Source organism: Diadema antillarum, unplaced genomic scaffold (assembly GCF_040938485.1).
Source record: "Diadema antillarum isolate AM-2024a unplaced genomic scaffold, OU_Dant_1.0 seq00000264_RagTag, whole genome shotgun sequence".
NCBI lineage: Eukaryota > Metazoa > Echinodermata > Echinoidea > Diadematoida > Diadematidae > Diadema > Diadema antillarum.
In genome coordinates this window covers 1105819-1111818 of record NW_027271302.1, presented here as the reverse complement: position 1 = coordinate 1111818, position 6000 = coordinate 1105819, and positions in this window count along the sequence as shown.

Sequence of the window (6000 nt, the reverse complement as noted above, 5' to 3'; positions counted from 1 at the left end):
CCTCATAACAGTGAGAATGTTATTTCACAAGCCATTTGCCATTTGGATATTGTTGTATTTTGACTATACACCTGTACCATGTATGAATGATAAGGTACCTTTATATTGATACTATTAGTGGTCAATGCTTCTTTGAAACATGTATTCACTTTTCAAGGAGTTAGTTTTACTTATGATAATGTAGACAAGTATCGAATATGTGAAAAGCTGCTAATTCCATTATTACACACCATGCCCACACATAGTGTGTACAAGTTGACAAGGGATGTATAGAGCACCAAACTGTGACATTGCCATTGAGACTAGTTCTAAATGACCTCACCTGGCCTAAATATCTGTCAACAGTATATTGTTGCTAACCATGCTTGCACCTGGGTCCAACCCAAGTTACAATAACTCTCTTGCTTTTTTTAGGAGTTGACCTAGAACTTGGCATATGTGGCCACTATTACAGGTAAATGTGGTATGTTATTAATGTGTTGCCATGGTAATGAAAAAAAAATCTATAGAAAATTTAAACAATATATTGTGGATCAAACTACTTTCAGTCTTTATAATGTGAATGGTAATTTGAAAACACAAGATATAATTGTCTTCAAGTGGCATCCTTCATGTATCTCGTGAGTAGTGAAGATGTACCCCAAGCAATTTCATCTATGTTCGTAAGAAGTGATCAAGTTCTTCATGATTATCATACAAGGCAGGCTATTGTGTATCACTTCGCAGTTAGAACTTGACTCAGGAGAAATGTGATAGCATAATACATGTACAGGTCCACAACACAAGAATTCTTTGCATTGCTCCCAGGTAGGCCAGTAGCCAACATACTACTAGTATTCAAAAATGTGATGAAATTCCACCTTTTCACTATGTACCTACATAGTACCTGTCACATGTGTGTATTTGACTTTGGAGTATGGATGCAATATTGTATTATGCTGCATGGCAATGAGTAAAATAATTAGCAGTAGACCAAGCACTTTATAGTGTACCTGAAGCATGTTACTACAGATTTTTGAAAGCTTCAAGTTTATCTTGAAACCCAAATCTATAAATGTTGACATGGCATTGAATATTATTTTCATTACATGTATAATCTTGAATACTCAGTTTGTATTTTCCTTGCATTAAATTAGTATTTGATGTCAGATAACTCATAACAGGTCATTGCATTGGATATACATAATATGTTGCTATTGTGTTTGCTACTTGATTTTGTTATCTGACTATCTAAATTGAACCATGTAAGCACCTAGGTGCCCATTTTTGTTGTATTCCTTTGCTTATCCTGATTTTCTTGTGTTTGTGTTTGTAACTTCAATACATGTCCATATCATTGTAAATCTCAAGCCTCATCCACCCCTATGTATCCGCTCTTTCTTGCTCACTTCATTTGATGAACTCTGTACTGCTCTTTTCTCTCAATCCTATTCTCTCCTATATTTTTCTTGTCCTACATGTATGTACATGCGTATCCGAGCAATTGCCCCAGAGGGCAATTACCCCCTGGCTAAATACTGGTTAGTGGTAAGGTTAGAGTAAAGATTAGGGTTAGGATTAGGTCAAGGGTTAGGAGTTTGGGTTAGGGTTAGGATTAGGTTCAGGATTAGGATTAGAACCACGGGAAGGGTCCGGGGTAATTGCCCAGTTGGTAATTGCCCTAGACCCATGTACATGTAATACAAGTACTTTTTGTTTCTTATTACATGTATACTTAGAAAGATTGGTCCTTATGAGGTTTGAAAGTGAAATGTAAACAACTGATTTGTTTTATGTTGTTAAGTATGCATTTCTGCTAGGAATTTGCACTGAATTAATTCTTCTTCTTTTTTCAGATGTAGGAGATGAGAATAATATGCTTATAGAAAATTGGTCCAAGATACAAATTACATTGGTGTTAATTATCATACATGTACTTCAATCATTCATAAAATCCAGTACCATACTACCATTACTCTATTGTTTTGACAACTCATGTCTGTCCATTCAGATTTACAAAGTTGCTCATACAGTGTCAGATCTTGTGAATTTTCATTTTACATGTGAATGTGTTATATTACTTCCCTTCGCAAATGTTAACAGTATATGTATACACTGTACTTTATTTCTGCAACAGACTGCCATATTAGATCACATCAAATGAGGTTATATGTTGGAACAATTGTCCTGAATTAGTGTCTCAAGTGCTAAATTTGACAAGTGTGGCTTGTATTTGTGTATGTACATTGTTTGATGTGTATTTTGAGTGATGTTTGTCATTTACCGACATAAGTTGGTTAAAATTCCTGTTAACTAATGTTTTCATTCGGTGGTTAAATGTAGAAGAAAAGATTTAGTGTAATTCCTCAAAACTTGCTTAAGATAAAACCGACCTCAGTTGGCTTTTGGTAATCACTTTACCCAACAGTTGTGTGGTTCACTTGGAAATCGACTGTCTGTTAAAATGCTATCCATTTTTCTGAAAGCGTAGATTTGATGGTGTAATGCAGATGTATGAATTTGACATCCAAACTGACATCGTGTGTGTGTGTGTGTGTGTGTAGTTTTTGTTTTTGTTTGTTTGTTTGTTTTTTCTAAGAGGATGCAAAACTGCCATTAATTTCTTCCCATGCATAATATAAAACACATGTTGTGGAGAGTGAAAATGCTACTCTTGTTTTTCCATAGCTGGGAGTACAGTATGTGGGTGAGTTTATTATGGGCCGTTTATGGATTACATTATACTCTACATACGTAGATCTAATAGGTTTCAGTAGGAGAGTGAATGGTAGGCATATTCTCTAAAACATCCCCTCACCTTTGTAACTACACTTCCAAAAAGAGCATGAACTGACATAAATCAAATCAAACATTAACATTTCATCCATATAGAGTTCATCGGTAATAATAATAATAATACAGTATACATTTAATGTGCCAATTCCACATGACTAACATGCTCAAGGCGCACTAGGAAAAGTGAGTTATGAAGTACAAAAATCATTACACAAACATGCACATGAAAATGAATGACACAATCATGATGATCTAAAAAAAAAAAAAAATATATATATATATATATATATATATATACATATATATATATCATAATACTGGTATACTATTCTGTGGTAAAAGATTGGAATGACAAGTAAAGAAGTATGTTGCTGCTTTTTTTTTTTTAAGAGCTCATCTTTCATACAGTTGACTACTTTACCGACACCAGAAAAAAGAAATACTAGTCATTTTCTCGTTAACATGAAACAAGATAAGATATCATTACTTTGGATGCTGACTAATTTTGTAAAAAGAAAAAACAAAGAAAAAACAAACAAACAATAAAACAAGAACAAGGAAAATGTGACATTCACAGATCATATTTGAGATATTGAGGTGTTGGATGTACATATTTTATGTACCGCCTTCTCAGTATATATGGCAGTGGTCCGATGCAATAATTTCTGCGTGCATACCAATATCAGAAACACAAGGAATATTTTGCAGTTTCATTGAACAGTCTGTGTTAAAAGTGTTCTTTTTTTTTTTAAGCAAAAAGTTGAAAAGCTGAGATTCCAGTACTGATTGTCCAATAGTCTTCTTGCATGTTACGCATCCTTGATTTCCTTTATTGTTTGTTTCGTTTTGGAAAAGTGATTTTGTAAATTCTCAGATCCATGGGGAATTAATTCACGGTATACATGTGCATGCATAATTGATTACTAGTAAACTGCAGGTGCCCAAGGGCAACAATCTAATTTGCATATTACGCGCGGCAAACCGCTCCAGTGTGCACAGCGTGCCGCTGCGGCAGAGTTTAGCGGCAAACCGCCGCCGCTGCCGCTGCCGCAAAACCGCTCCAATGTGAACGGCCCTTTAAAGGGGTTGTTGAAAAACTGCGGAAAACACACTTCCCCATTTATGTTATGATGCCAAACTACAGAATAATGTAGAAGAAAGATAGCTCTTTCAGAAAATATGAAGAACTCCAGATTGATTTAGTTGACCCATTTCACCTGTGTTGAATCCTCTCGAAAAATCAAGGGGTGCGACTTTTTGTTTGTTTTGTGATGCACGGTCACATAAATTATGATAACTTAATAATTATATACATGTAACAGTATTATCAACATTTCCAAAATAACATTCTATATTACTCATCTACATTAATACCATACGGTGTGAGTGTTTAAAGTTTCAAAATCCAGTATGATTCCCGCTTCAGAGTGACTTGATTTGCTTTTTGTTTGTGTGTGTGTGTGTGTGTGTGTATGTGTGTGTGTGTGTGTGTGTGTGTGTGTGTGTGGATAAGTTCAATGCCCGTGACGCGTACATCGTTGATTGTTTGTTCATGTGTGCTGAAATGCTGTGCTACCGGAATTTGTTTACGCTTTTCTGTGTTAGATTTGATGATGTCAGAGCGGGTGTTGTTCATGCGTGTGTATAACGTCGTAGTGGTTTTGCCGACATATTGTTTTCGGCATCGGGCGCATGTGATCAAGTAAATTACGTAACTCGATTTACAGTTGATAGATTGCAGTATGTGAAACTCCTCTCCAGTGACGCTGCTGGAGAATTTATTTGTGTTCTCCATCAGTGGACAGATACAACATTTTTTTTTTGGCATTGCAGTTCCTTGATCCCCTTGGTTTGTTTTCATGTGTGTCCGCCTCGTCGTGCACTTTGGTGGAGACCAGCAGGCCTGACATGCACCACCGCACACACACCTCCCCTCCCAATATATCACATGATCACTCTCATCCTGCCACAGGACAGCCACAAGACAACCCAAGAAGCACACACATGTCTGCTTAGCAGGTAACTATATTACTAAGTTTAGTTATGATATTTGTTTAATATTTTTTATTGTATGATTTGTCTGTATGTTATATGCCCATTTTATATCTACTTACAGTTATACATCGTTGAATTTTTTTTGCAATGGCCAAATATGGTGCCAAGTATGCTATGACGCTGTTAACTCAAGCTGAAATTGTAATGAATGTATCATGTTCATTACTCCATAATATGATCTGTCATGCTCAAAACACCTATTTCATTTCATAAACATACAATGTACAATAAAGCTGAAGAAGATCGAAGGTCGAAAGCTTCCCACCAGTCGGCTTCCTGCAACATCTTTTGTCATCATTACATTGTCTCGACTATATATGTATATATATATATATATATATATATATATATATACATATATACATGTATATATATATATATATATATATACATACATATATACATGTATATATTTACATACATATATACATGTATATATATATATATATATATATATACTTTATAGGAAATGTAGAGGCAAACTATTTAAAGGACGATTCCAGTTCAGTTAAAAGTCACTCTGAAAACAAAAGCAAATGTTTATAAACACATATTAAAGTCAGTCATGTAAGTGAAACTGTGATGTAAATCATGTGCACATTAAGGACGTTATTGGAACATTACAACTTGCCATTTTATATAATGCAGTTCTCAAACCGTTTATAAAAATAAACAAATGAGTGAGCTGATACTGTCATTTTCCTTTGCTCGTGTACACAAAACATAACATTCAACCTTTCTGCCATAGCAGCATAAATAACTTCAAAGTGATGATCTATCAGATATATCTGGTTTTGAGACTGAGGCATAATTGCATTTGAAAAAAAGAAGAAAATAAATCAGGAAATCTCAAGGTTTGGTCAAACAACTAAAAAGCAATTTGAAAGGTAATTACATTATTAACTCGCTCATTTGCATATTTCATATCGATTGTTCAAGAACTGTCTTGCGAAGATGATAGTTTTACAATCGTATACTCCCCTAACTTGTCATCTTTTTTTTTTAAACTGTTGTACTTATAAATGTTACCTTTTTCCTTTCAGACTAATTTTTTTCGTGGCCCATACTTCTCGGTTAATGTATGGGTATATATTGATTGATTGCATCAATTATTTCCTTTGATTTCAAACTACAGAAATTGAGTTCATTTTTTCTTTCATATTTCAGATT